Genomic DNA, 16365 nt, shown 5'->3' with positions numbered 1-16365 from the left:
GACCTGCTGCGTTGCGGTGCGCCTCTGCGAAATCGAATCCCTGGGCCCTGGGTGCACATGGGTCACGGTGCCCCAAGAACAGGGTCGTGGGGCGACTCTACGAACCCAGATTTCTAGCTTTTTCCTCAAGCCAAATCTTACCCAAAATCATCCCAAACAATTCCCAAAACCACAATTCATTCCCAGAACAACATCAACATACTACCAGCAACAAAACCCAACCTTAAGTTCAATAAAACCCCCCACAAATCTTCAAACTACCTACCTTGTGCCACAAGCTCAAGAACACTTCTAAAACAAAAATAAAAAAACTAAATTAAAATAGGGATTAGAGCTTACCTCAGTTGTGATTCAAGACCTCCTAGTTACAGCCAAGCAAGCTCTAGACCTAAGACTTCTATTACCCAAGTTTTCAGCCTTTAATTCCCTTAGTTTCCTCAAAGATTCACCAACAAAGACGAGAGAGAGAGAGAGAGGAGAGCAAGTTGGAGAGAAAGAGAGAGGAGAGCAAGTTGGAGAGAGAGAGAAAGCTGAGAGTGTTTTGTGAGGTTAATTAGAGTTCAAGTAACTCTAAGTAAATCCCAAGGCTCAGAGTACCAAAAACGTCCCGGAGGATAAAATGGTCAGAATCCCCGAAATTCCCTCCTAATCTCACTAACTTCGAATATATCCTCAAATATTTATCCCATTACCCGATATCTCGGTAATGTACTAAATACCAAAAATACCCCTTGACTCACCTCGATATTTGGTCCCGTTGTGACTTTCCTACTAACTTGCTCCCTAGGATCGCCTCGTGCTGAGTAACCCAAATATATCAACATAATAATGTGGTCGCACACATATATCACATATATGCACATTTATTCCAAATATACCCGTAACAGGCCAAATTACAAAAATTGCCCTTCTAATAAGGAACGAGCCCACATGCATATTTAATACACCTAAACATGCATATCTAGACATATTATAATATAACTCATGTAATCATATAATGTACACACATATATATCACATAAACCCATATTTCATAATTAAATCACATATTTTCAATAATTTTCCATCTTGCCCCCCTAGTCAAGGTCGTAAACCTTATTAGGTAATTTGGGGTGTTACAACTATCCCCTCCTTACCGAAATTTCATCTTCAAAATTTTACCTGAACAGCTCGGGATACTTATCCCACATATCTGGCTCTAGCTTCCAGGTCGCTTCTTCGACCTTACTGTTCCTCCAAAAGGCCAACCTATAGTGCACCTGACCGATCCTCTCCTGGATCTCAAATGGTTCAATGAACCTAGGTCTCAACTTGCCCTTCTTCCAAAATCTCTTCACCCCTCTCAGTGGTGAAAACCTAAGGAAGACATAGTCTCCTACTTGGAACTCCACGTCCCTCCGCATTGGGTCTGAATAACTCTTCTGTCTACTCTGAGACACGAGCATCCGCGCTCTAATCTTTTCAATAGCCTCTGTGGTCCTCTGAACTGCCTTAAGACCCAGATATTTTCTCTCACCCATCTCATCCTAGTGAATTAGTGATCTACACTTCCTACCATACAACATCTCATAAGGTGCCACTCCAATCGTTGATTGGTAGCTGTTATTATAGGAAAACTCTATCAGAGGAAAATATTTACTACAGGACCCTTCAAAGTCCAATGCAGATGCTCTCAGCATGTCCTCCAATATTTGGATAGTCCTCTCAGACTGACCGTCAGTCTGAGGATGATAAGCTGTACTGGACTTTAGCTGAGTACCATTGCCTTCTGTAAATTTCCCAAAAATTTGGAAGTAAAGATAGGGTCCCTATCAAAGAATATAAACCTCAGAGTCCCATGAAGGCATACTTTTTCTCTCACATAGAGTTATGCATACTGGTCAACTTTGTAGTTTGTCCTCACCGGTAGAAAGTGAGCTGACTTCGTATATCGGTCCACGATGACCTAGACTGAATCATGCTGGTCCACTGTCTTGGGCAACCCCACAACAAAATCCATCGTGATGTCCTCCCACTTCCACTATGGGATATCCAGAGGCTGTAATAGCCCTGGTGGTCTCTAATGCTCTTCCTTGACCTACTGACAGATCATGCACTTCACCATGTACTAAGTCACATCCCTCTTCATCCCTGGCCACCAATATAAACATTTTAGATCCTAGTACATCTTTGTGGTGTCTGGATGTAGGGAATAAGGGGTAGCCTGAGATCCATTTAGAATCTCCTATCTAATCCCAGTGTCCATCGGAACATAAATCCGATCCTTGTACCTCAATAAACCCATGTCTGACACTGTATAGTCCTTAGCCACTCCAGCTAAGACGTCCCCTTTGATCCTTCCAAATTGTGGGTGACTCAACTGTTTTTCCTTGATCCTCTCTAAAAGAGTAGACTGGAGGATGATGTTGGCTAATTGGCCCACCACTAGCTCAATATCTGCTCTAGTCATATCCTCTGCAAACTCTCTGGATATCTGCCTAAGATTGTACAAATGTCCCAGACCTTTTCGGCTTAAGGCATCCGCCACCAAGTTGGCTTTCCCTGGGTGGTAAAGAATCTCACAATCATAATCCTTCACCAGCTCTAACTAACGCCTCTATCTCATGTTCAAGTCCTTCTGGGTGAAGAAGTATTTCAAACTTTTATGATCAGTGTATATCTCACACTTCTCACCATACAAGTAGTGCTGTCACACCTTCAGTGCAAAATCCACTCCGGAAAGTTCTAAATCATGTGTGGGGTACCTCTGTTCATACTCCTTTAGCTGACATGATGCATAGTCAATCACCTTTCCTGTCTACATTAGGACACAACCTAAACACTATCTCAAGGTGTCACAATAAAACCGCAAACTTGTCCTGGTCTGTAGGAAGACTCAGAACTAGAGAAGTGATCAGATTCTTGTTTAGTCTCTGGAAGCTGTCCTCACATCTGTCCAACCATATAAACCTTTGATTCTTGCATGTCAACTGTCTAAATGATGACACGATCTTGGAAAACCCCTCCACAAGTGTCTGTAATAACCTGCCAATCCCAAGAAACTTCTTATCTTTGAAGCATTCTTCGGCCTTAACCAATCTCTGACTGCCTCAATTTTCGTTGGATCCACAATAATTCCATCTTTACTGACTATGTGACCTAAGAAAGTCACCTGTGGCAAACAGAACTCACACTTGTTTCGCATACAGCCTGTGCTCTCTCAGCCTCTATAGTACTAATATCATTTAACAATTATCCAGATACAGAGCATTCAAGCATGCATAATCAATGATCACAATCATAATCTTAATCGTGTTCATTCTCAGGGGCCCGAGCCCTATTCATAATTATATTTAACTACCGGGCCAAGCCTTAATCACATATATCACGTATTGGGTGCAGTTTTCTTACCCCAGGTCCTAGTGCAATGTATAATAAGAATGACCCTCAAGCATGATCCTGGTTCCGAGCCTCTAGCGGTAACCTAGTCACAACCATAATATAGAATCCCATCAATAAAGAGCGAATAAAGGCTTTTGGATCGAGTCCTAGCCTCCGGTACGTTGAATTCTACTAAACCAGGTAGTAGAATCGATCTCGAGCCCTTAGATTTGAGTTCCCGCCACTCAAAACCCATTCTGGCCATTCTTCCTATGCGCGCCGTGGCACCCCCTAATGGGTCGCGGTGCGCCTCAAGTCAGAGGCTCCTAGCCCCTACATTTCCTAGGACACGCGCTGCGACTCAGACCTGCGAGGTCACATTACGCCTCTGCAAAACTGTATCCCCTGGACCCTAGGTGCACGCAGGTCGTGGTACCCCAAGAATAGGGTCGCGGAGCGACTCTACGAACCCAAACTTCCAGCTTTTTCCTCAAGCCAAACATTACCCAAAAGCATCCTAAACAATTCCCAAAACCACAATTCAATCCCAGAACAACATCAGCATATTGCCAGCAACAAAACCCAACCTTAAGTTCAATAAAAACCCCCACAAATCTTCAAACCACCTACCTTGAGTCACAATCTCAAGAACACTTCTAAAACCAAAACAAAACTGAATTAAAATAGGGATTAGAGCTTACCTCATCTGTGATTCAAGACCTCCTAGCTGCAGCCAAGCAAGCTCTAGACCTACGCCTTCAATTACCCAAGTTTCCAGCCTTTAATTCCCTTAGTTTCCTCAAAGATTCACCAACAAAGAGGAGAGAGAGAGAGAAAGCTGAGAGTGTTTTGTGTTTTGTGAGGTTACTTAGAGTTTAAGTAACTCTAAGTAAATCTTAAGGCTTGGGGTACCAAAAACGTCCTTGAGGGTAAAATGGTCAAAATCCCCAAAATTCCCTCCTAATCTCACTAGCTCCAAATATATCCTCAAATATTTATTCCCATTACCCGATATCCCAGTAATGTACTAAATACCCAAAATACCCCTTGACTCACCTCGAGTCGGGTATTTGGTCCTATTGTGACTTTCCCGCTAACTTGCTCCTGAGGATCCCCTCGTGCCGAGTAACCTAAATATATCCACATAATAATGTGGTCTCACACATATATCATATATATGCACATATATTCCAAATATACCCGCAACAGGCCAAATTATGAAAATTTCCCTTCTAATAAGAAACGGGCCCACATGCATTTTTAATACACCTAAACATGAAAATCTAGTCATATTATAATATAACTCACGTAATCATATAATGTTACACATATATATCACATAAACACATATTTCATAATTAAATCACATAATTTGCCATCCTGGTTCCCTAATCAAGGCCCTAAGCCTTATAAGGTAATTTGGGGCGTTACATCAATTCTCCATGTTTTCTCTGGTTTTAGCTACGTTTTAGAGTTTTGATTACTCAAATATGAATTTGGAGATTTGGTGAGATTTTCGCCAAGTTTGAGCTTGGGTTATGTTTGTGTTGAAGTGCTGAGTTGATTGGGAACTTTGTTTTTGGGATTTGGCTATGTTTGGATGGGTTTTTGGTGAGATTTGGATTGAAGGGACGATGGGAAAAACTAGATTTTCATGTCGAGTCGTGACCTTGTTCTTGGGGCATCGCAGCTCTCATGAACAAAGGGAGAAGAAGGTGCTGATTTACCATTTTGAGCTGCGTCGCTTGTAGGGGCGCAGCGCGACGCGTGTGTTCAGAGGAGAGCCCATGAGCTCTCTTACTAGGGGTGGGCCATGACTCCTTTGCCCTGGGCCGCAACACTTGAAAGGCTTTTGAGCCCCAGGGAGGTCTTGAGTGCGGGAACTCAAACCTAAGGGCTTGGGATCGATTCTACTACCCGATTTAGTAAAATTTGACGTCCTAGAGGCTTGGACTTGGTCTGGAAGCCTTTATTTGCTCATTATTGACTGGATTCTAAATTATGGTTATGGCTAGGTTACTGCTATTGTCTCACATTTGGGATCATACTGAAGGGTCGTACTTATTATACGTTGCACTCGGACCTGAGGTAAGAAAACCGCACCCAATACATGATATATGTGATTATGGCTTGGCCTAGTTGATAAATATAATTATAAATAGGGCTCGGGCCCTTGAGAAAGAACATGATTAAGATTATGATTGTGCTCGTTGATTAAGCATGCTTTAATGCACTGTATCCAGATAATTGTTAAATGATATATGATTGTATCGTCTCGAAACTACTAATAAGGCTTAGTTCCTTGATTAGCATGTTGGGAGGGCAATAGTTGATTTTATTGTGTTATTACATGGTTAATTGTGATTTATGTGTATCAATATGTGATTACTTGAATTAAATTATTATATGACTAGACATGCATGTTTAGGGAAATTTAATATGCATGTGGACCCATTCGTGTTAATAAGGGCATATTTATAATTTTTGCCCGTTGAGGGCATAAATGTAAATTGTGTGTATTATGATTGAGACCACATTATTATGAAGATATATTTGTGATGTGTGACCCGAGACAGTTCTAGGGAGCGGTATAACAGAATAGTCACAACGGGGTCGAATACCCGGCTTGGGTGAGCCTAGGGATATTTTGGGATTGTAGCGTGTGTTCGGGGTTACCGGGTAACATGTAGTCATTTAGTGGTTATTTGGATGTGCCAGGATTAATTGGGGATCTATAGGAATACTCGAGGAATTAGTGGGATGTGGCAAATGACTGATTTACCCTTAGTGGTATTAAAGGGCTAGGATTGATCTTGGGGGTAATTTGGTCATTTTGAGGCTAAGGGGTAGACTTGGTTGGACTTATCTCATCAGAACATTTAGGAAAAAACAAACATAAGACTCTCAGCTGACCCCTATCTCTCTCCCACATCTATTCTCTCTCTCTCTTTTGGTGCTTGGAGGAGTTTTGGGCACTTTGAAGGAATTTGCTTAAAAATTGTGGATTTGAGGCTAGGGACTTGGGGAAATCAAGCTAGGAGGAAGTCTGAGGCAGTTCAAGGTCACAATTCTTAATTGGGGTAAGTTCTAACCTTGATTTAAGTAAGTTTTGGGGCTGTTTTTTTAGTGTTTAGGGAGTTTTGAACTTAAGAGATTAAGTTAGGTTGTGTTGAGGATTTTGGTTAAGTTTTCAGGTTTATGTACTACTCTAGGTGTAGTGGAAGTATTTTGGGACTCAATTCTGGCATTAGAACAAGTTTGGATTGATTTGTAGGGGTTGGAAATCTGAAAACGCTGGAAATTCTGGGTTTGGGGGGTCGCGCTGCGACGCTGTTCTTGAGCGTTGTAGCCCGCATGAACTCAGAAACCTTAGGGGATTCGCTGAATCGCCTCACTAACGTAGCTCTAGGCAGGGCGTGCCATGGCGTGTGTCCAGAGAATTAAGAGATGGGCTCTCTGACTTGTAGAGGGCCGCGACTCTAAAGGTGGGGGCACCACGACACAAATAGGGGTGTTTGGCCATTTTAGGGTTTTATGCTTGAAAACTCAATTTTAAGGGCTCAGGAAGGATTCTACTACCCGGTTTAGTAGAATTCGAGGTCTCGGAGGCTATAATATTATTCCAAAGTTTCTAATTGGTTAAGGCATTGATGGATGTTTATTATTAATGCGTTGTGACTATGTTTTACCGCCAAGGCTCAGATTTAGGGGATCGTGCTCGTGATCACACTAGTCAGTCAGCTTGGGACACAGGTAAGAAAAATGTTTGTGCCCGTAGAGCAGGGCATGGCCCGATTATCTGTGTTTAATGCTATGTGTGAGTGTTTATGATTATTATGGTATGTTTGTGTAACTATGACAGATCGACGAAGGCCGGGATCGGCGAATGCCGGGAACGACAATAAACATGCTGGATGCATGCCGAACGACAATAAGCATGCAGAATGCAGGCCACCATGGCAAGGCCATCTAGGGTATTGTACTCACCCATTCGGTGAAGACCGTAAACCCAGTGCTTGGTAAAAAACCTGGGTCGGCATAGGCCGTTATGTGAATAATATGTTATCTGTTTAAAGTTGTGCATTTATTGGATTGAATTGTCATATGCTATGTTTGGAGTTTTCTTGGATGGCCTTGGCTCACGAGTGCTCTATGATGCAGGTAAGGGCAAAGGAAAGGCCGACCAAGCATGAGTTAGAGGGCATGGAGCAGCGCGTACATGTTTGGCCTACCTGGCCGCCATGGCTGGGGTTGTTTGAGGGACACGCTGTGAATGTTTGGTTTTGTCGCTTAGGTCGATTGTACTCTAAGTTTTGAGTTATAAATATATTTTGAAAAAGTAATTTGGGATCCCAATGTATCAGTTTTATAACTTTAATGGATGTCCAAACCTCTTATACTTAATTTTCATTAAATGAGTTTTTCTTCCGAGTTAATCACACTTTTAAGTTTAAAACCTCGATTAGCGAGCTATTGGCACATTTTAAAATCACTTGGTAACGACTCTAAGGTAGTAGGGTGTTACAATTTGGTATCAGAGCGTGCCAAGGTTTATGGTGCCTGGAGATTGACCGAACATGTATGCTCGCTGCCAGAGACAAGCTCGACTCAGGGTTGGTTGGTATTAAGTGAATTACCTGTTTAATTGCTTGTATGAATTGCCCTGTTTGCCTGATAGTTATAAAAAGAGCATGATGAACATATCTGTATATATATCTGTAACGTCCCAAAACTACTAATAAGGCTTAGTGCCTTGATTAGCCTGCTGGGAGAGCAATAGTTTATTTAATTGTGTTATTACGTGGTTAATTGTGATTTATGTGTATCAATATGTGATTACTTGAATTAAATTATTCTATGACTAGATATGCATGTTTAGGTGAATTAAATATGCATGTGGGCCCGTTTGTGTTAATAAGGGTGTATTTGTAATTTTGGCCCATCGAGGGAATAAATGTAAATTGTATGTGTGTTATTACTGAGACCACAATATTTTGGAGATATATTTGTGATGTGTGGCATGAGACGGTTTTAGGGAGCAGAATAGCAAAATAGTCACAACGGGCTTGAATACCCGGCTCAGGGTGAGCCTAGGGGTATTTTGGGATTGTAGCGCATGTTCGAGGTTACTGGTTAACAGGTCGTCATTTAGATGTTATTTGGGTATGTCGGGATTAATTGGGGATCTATAGGAATACTCGAGGAATTAGTGGGATGTGGCAAATGAAGGATTTACCCTTGGTGGTATCAAAGGGCTAGGATGATCTTGGGGGTAATTTGGTCATTTTGAGGCTAAGCGGTAGACTTGGTTGAACTTATCTCATCGAAACATTTAGGAAAAATATAAACACAACGCTCTCAACTGACCCTTCTCTCTCTCCCATGTCTATTCTCTCTCTTTCTTGGTACTTGGAGGAGTTTTGGGAACATTGAAGGAATTTGCTCAGAAATTGTGGATTTGAGGCTGGGGACTTAGGGAAATCAAGCTAGGAGGAAGTCTGAGGCAGTTCAAGGTCACAATTCGTAGTTGTGGTAAGCTCTAACCTTGATTTAATTAAGTTTTGGGGCTGTTTTTTTTAGTGTTTTGGGAGTTTTGAACTTAAGAGATTAAGTTAGGTTGTGGTGAGGCTTTTGGTTAAGTTTTCGGGTTTATGTACTACTCTAGGTGTAGTGGAAGTATTTTGGGACTCAATTATGGCATTAGAATATGTTTGGAATGATTTACAGGGGGTTTAGAAATATGAAAATGCTAGAAATTCTGGGTTCATAGGGTCACGTCGTGACGCTGTTCTTGAGCGTCGTAGCCCGCATGAACTTAGAAACCTTAGGGGATTCACTGAATCGCCTCAGCGCTGCGGCTCTGGGTATGGTGCACTGCGGTGCGTGTCCAGAGAATTGAGAGCTGGGCTCTCTGACTTGTAGAGGGTTGCGACTCTAAAGGTGGGGGCATCGTGGCTCTAATTGAAGGCACCGTAGCGCAAATAGGGGTGTTTGTCCAAATTAGGGTTTTAAGCTCGGAAACTCAAATTTAAGGGCTCGAGAAGGATTCTACTACCTGGTTTAGTAGAATTCGAGGTCTCAGAGGCTAGAATATTATTACAAAGTTTCTAATTGGTTAAGGCCGGGATCAACAATAAACATGCTAGATGCAGGCCGAATGACAACAAGCATGCTGAATGCAGGCTGCAATGGCAAGGCCATCTAGGATATTGTACTCACCCGTTTAGTGAAGTGTGAACCCAGTTCCTAGTAAAGCACCTGGGTCGACATAGGTCGTTATGTGAATAGTCTGTTATCTGTTTAAAGTTGTGCATTTACTAGATTGAATTGTCATATGTTATGTGTGGAGTTTTCTTGCTGGGCCTTGGTTCACGCGTGCTTTATGGTCCAGGTAAGGGCAAATGAAAGGCCAACCAAGCATGAGTTGGAGGGCATGGAGCAGTGCATACATGTTTGGCCTACCTGGCCTGTAATGACCCAAAATCGCTAATAAGGCTTAAGGGCCTTGATTAGTATGCCAGGAGGGCATTAGTGGAATAATTGTGATTAAACGAGTAATTATATGTTTATAAAAGTTTATATGATAATTGATGGTATTATGTGGTAATGTGATATGAAATAAATATGAGATATATGTGAGAACCACATTATTATGTGGACAGGTTCGCTGAGCACGACTCAAGACGATTCTAGGGTCAGATAGCGGGAAAAGTCACAACGGGGCTTAAGATATGACTTTGTATAAGTCGGGGGTACTTTTAGATAGTGGGTAGCGATTTGGAATATTATCGCGTCATGGAAATAAATATATAGAGATATATTTGAGGTTAGGATGTCTAGGTGGGAATATTGGGGGATTCTACCATTTTGGCCTCGGGGACGGTTCTGGCACCTCGAGCCTCGGGATTAACTTAATAGGTAAGTTAGACATAAGGAAGCTTTTAGAAGAAAAACACAAACCGACTAAGAGCTTTTTCCTCAGCTCTCTTTTACGCTCAAGGAAAACAAAAGGAAAGGAAACACAGAAAACAGGGGAAACAAGTTGGAATTTCTGAGATTGGTGGTGAGGATTTGGAGGTTTAGCCCAGGAGTAAATCAAGAACTAAAACAGGGATTAAGGTAAGCATCTGGTCTTCTTTTCTGTGGTTGAATTATGAGTTCTAGCTGGGTTTTGGTTAAGTGTTGAAACAAATATGGTTTTGATGTTCTAAGGCAGAATTAAGAAGGAAATTTGGGAACTTAGCTTGGCTATGGCTTGGTGAAGTGATTCAACAACAAAGGTAAGTTTCAACTCCTGGTTTAGAGGTTTTAAATTGAGTTTAAATGATTGGTTTAAGTGTTTATAGCTCTTGGGTTTCAGAAATTGGAAAGAGAAGATTAGAGTGTGCTAGGTTGTGTTTTATGTGGAATTATGCTGTTTAGATCATGCTAAAGGAGTTGGGAATTAATTGGTTAGGAGTTGGGAAGCTTTGGGATGGTTTAAAGTGAGGTTTCAGACTTAAAGATGGTGTAAATTCTGGGTTCGAAAGGGAGGGCCGCAGCTCTGTTCTAGAGCACTGCGGCCCTAGCATGCAAAGGAGCCAAGGAGGCTCGGCCAAGGGAGAGCGCCGCGGCGCCCAAGGCAAGGGCCGCGGCGCGTGTGTGGTTCTGTTTTAGGGAAGGGCCGCAGCTAAGCTTTAGGGGCCGCAGCCCTTGGTTGCACAATTGAGTTTTTGAGGGTTTTAGGCACGGGAAGGTGGTCTAGTGTGCTCGGGTTTGGTTTCACCATCGTACTTGGTGGAATTTGGAATCCCGGGAGTCAGTTTTGTAATTGGAAACCTAAATTGGAGTATTAATGGAACCCTATACTTTGGTTGTGACTAGGTGATAAAGGCTTAGGCTCGGGAACGGATCGTGCTTGAGAGGCGTTGCTCGTAATTCAATAACTGCACAAACTAAAGGTAAGAAAACTGCACCTGGTTGAATATATGTGACAGGACTAAGGGCTCCCTATTGTAAATGCTTGAAAAGATGGTATTATGCCATGCAAGCCATTTGGTGAACCAACAGCCTAAGGGTGCCAAGGGTTACACTAGCGCACAGGGCGCGGCTCGGCCACTGGTAGCCGAGGACAGCTTAAGCGGGCCGGAGTCAGTGGGTTAAACAGAGAGTGCGGCCTAAGTCGTCGGCCCTGAATATTATGTGATATGAGTACTATATGTGGTAGAATGTATCTTGAATTGGATTGTATATGCTGAATACCGGTTGAGGATTATCTGATGGGAATACATGCATATTGAACTATTTGTTTGTTATTATTGTTTGAGTTGTTTATGATGTTTTCTTGCTGGGCCTTGGCTCACGGGTGCTACGTGGTGCAGGTAAAGGCAAGGGCAAGGGCAAGTTAGATCAGCCCTGACTGGAGAGCTCAGCGAGCAGAATGTACATAGCCAGGTGTTCGGCTGCCACGGTTGAGATCTAAGCAAGGACATGGAACCTAAAGACTGACTGTTTTGCCTTAGTATGGCTAGTGGATATTCATGTATTTTTGGGAGTCTGTAAACTTGTTCAAACTTTGTTTTCATATGGGATCCCATGTTTACTACAGTTTAAATATATGAAATGAGTCTTTTGAGACCAAAACCTTTTTAACCTTAGCTTTTACATGTTTAGTGACACGTTTTCAAATTAATGACTTGATTAGCAAGTCTTGCACCTTTATAAGTACACAATGTAACGGTCTTGGCTATCCAGGGTGTTACATGGCCGCCACGACCGGGGTTGTTTGAGGGATACACTGTGAATGTTCGATTTTGTCGCTTAGGTCGACTGTACTCTAACTTTTGAGTTGTAAATATATTTTGAAACAGTATTTTGGGATCCCATTGTATCACTTTTATAACTTTAGTGAATGTCCAAACCTTTTATACTTAATTTTCATTAAATGATTTTTTATTCTAAGTTAATCACACTTTTTAGTTTAAAACCTCGATTAGTGAGCTAATGAAACATTTTAAAATCACTTGGTAACGGCTCTAAGGTAGTAGGATGGTACAATGATTGTTTGCATTATCTGCGTAATTAGGGCGTAATTAGGGCTCGACCCTGTTAAGGAACATGGTTATTACTGTGTCTGTATTTAATTGGCTGAGATATATGATTGATATGTATGAATACTTATATTATCTGAAGTATGCTTATCTGTATCTGGTTATCTGTCTGTCTGGCTGTCTGAATATCTGGTTAAGGCATTGACTTATTAGTCAAGGGCTGAGTTCCAATGGGCCTTGTTTTGTGTGTGGCAAGAGTGGCCATTTTGCAAGGGAATGTGGATTAAAAAAGATCCATAACAATGATCTAAAAATGAATTCAACCGAAGAAGGCTTAGTGGCTACACTAAGTGAGGTCAGTGCCATCAATGAAAAAGTACAAGGGTGGTGGTATGACACTTGTGCCACTATTCATGTCACTTATGATAGCTCTTTCTTTAAGACCTTAGAAAACACTAGTGATGGACATACAATTCAAATGGACAGTGAAAAGAGGTCCAAGGTTGAAGGCAAGGACATAGTTGAACTCTTTAACTTCCAGCAAAAAGGTTCTACTTACTAATGTTCTCTATGTACCAGACATGAGTAGAATGTTAGGATTAATGCCCTAAAAGCATGTGAAGACATTTTATTGGTTTTAAATAAAAGTACAATTTTATTATATTTGAATGATATAATTATTGTGTGAATTAATTTTATAATAATATCAAGAAAATTCCCTATTCATTCATGAGAATATGATCTTGTATTAATACGAGAGAATTAATATCATATATAATGAATACAATAGTCAGTAACATATTAAAGTAAGGAATCTTTAATGAATGGTTACTAGTACAGTTTGCTAAGTGTGACAGTCAGAATCCCGTGATCCGTAAGGGGAAAGACCGGATAAAGCTGTGCAATCCCACACCGCCTGGGGAAGGTCAAGTGTGATGATTCTAAGATTGTGTAGGTATGGGACTACACAGTTAAAGATGGCTTAAATGGATTGATGGGTACTACCTATATCAACAAGACGCATCTTCTTTTCAATAGCCCATCACTTGAGAATTACAAAGTTAAGTGTGCTTGACTTGGAGTAATCTCAAGATGGGTGACCTCCTGGGAAGTTTTCCCAGGAAGCGTGCGAGTGAGGACAAAGCATGCTGGAAAGACTCATGTTGGTTTGTAGGGCCAGTCATCATTCCAGGAAGCAGCCATAGTGACGTGGGGCGTTACAAATGGTATCAGAGCCTTGACCCAGTCGGAAGTGTGGCCGACAGGGACGTCAGGCTCGTAAGGGGGGGTGATTGTGACAGTCAGAATCCCGTGATCCGTAAGGGGAAAGACCGGGTAAAGCTGTGCAATCCCACATCGCCTGGGGAAGGTCAAGTGTGATGATTCTAAGACTGTGTAGGTATGAGACTACACAGTTGAAGATGGCTTAAATGGATTGATGGGTACTACCTATATCAACAAGATGCATCTTCTTTTCGGCAGCTCATCACTTGAGAACTCCAAAGTTAAGCGTGCTTGACCTGGAGTAATCTCAAGATGGGTGACCTCCTGGGAAGTTTTCCCAGGAAGCGTGCGAGTGAGGACAAAGTACGCTGGAAAGACTCGTGTTGGTTTGTAGGGCCAGTCATCATTTCAAGAAGTAGCCATAGCGACGTGGGGTGTTACAATTTGGGTCCTAAGGTAGTTTAAGGGACCATTGAGGCTATTGTAAATGTTAGAGCTCAGATGCTCACTTCTTAACGTAAATGGGAAAGTTATGTTAAGTTGAAGTGAAGGAACGTGGAGTTCCAAGTGGAAGACTATATATTCCTTAGAATATCACCATGGAAAGGGGTGGGGAAATACGAGCAAGTTGAGCCCTAGATTAGTAGGACCATTGGAAATCCTGGATAGGATCGATCAGGTTGCCTATGGATTGGCGTTAGCTTGGGCACTTTCGGTCATATACAATATATTTCATATTTCCATGTTGAGGAAACATGTGTAAAAAAGACTCACGTGTTAAGTTATGAGGGTCTTGAATTAGAGGTTGAGTTATCCTGTGAGGAATAGCCAGTCCAGATATGAGATAGAAAGAACAGGGTTATGAGAAATAAAGTTGTACCTTTGGTTAAGGTATTATACAGAAACAGTAAGATCAAAGGAGCGACTTGGGAATTGGAATTCGTTATGCGGGATTGATATTTCGGGCTAGTCAGATAAAATTTTGAGGATGAAATTTATGTAAGGAGGGGATAGTTGTAATGTCCCAAATTTCCTATTAAGGCTTAGGGCCATGATTAGGGGGCTAGGATGGAAAATTATGGAATTATGTGAAACTTATGTGCATCATTATGTGATTATGTGAGTTATATTATAATATGATTTGATGTGCATGTTTAGGTGTTTTAAATATGCATGTGTGTGAGAGACCACATTATTATGTGAGTATGTTTGGGTTACTCGGCACGAGACGATCCCAGGAAGCAAGCTAGTGGGAAATTCACAACGGAAACCATACTTGACTCGGAGTGAGCCAAGGGGTATTTAGCACATTACCAGGATATTGGGTAATGGGATTGTTTATTTGATGATAGATTGAGAGTTAGTGAGATAAGGAGGGAATTCTGGGAATTTTGACTATTTTACCCCGGGGGCATTTTTGGGCACCGAGCATTAGGATTTTCTTGAGGTTACTTAAGCTCAAAGTAATCTGTTAGAATTATAAAAGAACGTTTAGAACGTTCTCTCTCTCTCTCTCGTTCCCTTTTCGACACCTGTTCCCATTTTAGAAGGAAACTCGAGTTTTGGGACTCAAATTTAAGCAAGGATCGAGGCATAGCGATTCTATGGAAGATTAGAAGCTTATTAGCCAGAGGATTTAGTTGGGAAACGACTCAATCAAAGGTAATTTGAGTTTTAAGTTTTAAGTATTTGAGTTTTTAAGCTTGAATTGGATTTTACGTTTTGAAAAGATTTTGGATTGTTTGAGACTTGGGTTTTAATGATTTTGGGAAATTAGGATGTTTGGGAACTTTGATTTTGGGATTTGGATATGTTTGGATAGATTTTTTTGGAGGATTTTAAGTGGGAAAAACGTAGGAAATGGCTGAATTTGTGGTCAAGTTGCGACCTTGTTCTAGCAAGTTGCGACCCGGATGAAGCCAGAGCCAGGAGGAGTCTGCCTGGGGGGCGCACCGCGACTCAAGGGGGCCAAGTCCCGGCCCGCACCCTGAAGCCCAGGCAGAGGCTCTCTGTCAGGGGGGGCAAGTCGCGACCCTCAGGGCCAAGTCGCGACCCGCCTGTGTAGTTTGCCCAGATTTGGCTTTTAATCGTGGGAACTTAACTCTAAGGGCTTGGGATAGATCCTACCACCCAGTTGGGTAGGATTCGATGTCTCGGAGGCAAGGGTTCGGTCTGGAAGTATTTATTTACTCGTTTTTTTATGAGATTTTATATTATGGTTGTGACTAGTAAATGCTAGGGGCTTGGAAACAGGATCGTGCTTGAGGGTTGTTTATTGGTAACCTGTGCTTGGACCAAAGGTAAGAAAACTGCACCCAGTATGTGATGTATATAATACATGTGGATATGGCATGCCATAAATGTTAAATATGGAATTGACTAGAGCTTGAGTCTCTGTAATTGTGCATGATTATGATTATGCTTGTGATTATTGGTAAAGCATGTTGAATGCCTTAAATCTGGACATTTGAATGTGGATGATTATAATTATGCTTGTGAATGTTGATGAGGTATATTAAGTGCTCTATAGATGGACATTCATTTCATTACATATGTCTGGCAGCATGGCTTACTAGTGAGTGGCATTGACTTATTAGTCAGGGAATGACATTGGTGCTTAGTATTGGTCGTGAAGTTGTGACTTATCAGTCAAGATCGACAGTAGTACTGAGCACTGGTCGTATGGTATGGGCTTATGAGTCAAGAGCGGTATTAGCGTGTTTAATGCAGGCTAAAATGATTAGATCTAATC

The sequence above is a fragment of the Humulus lupulus genome, chromosome X (genome assembly GCF_963169125.1).
Source record: "Humulus lupulus chromosome X, drHumLupu1.1, whole genome shotgun sequence".
In the NCBI taxonomy this organism is placed as follows: Eukaryota; Viridiplantae; Streptophyta; class Magnoliopsida; order Rosales; family Cannabaceae; genus Humulus; species Humulus lupulus.
Note: the sequence above shows the minus strand (reverse complement) of the source record.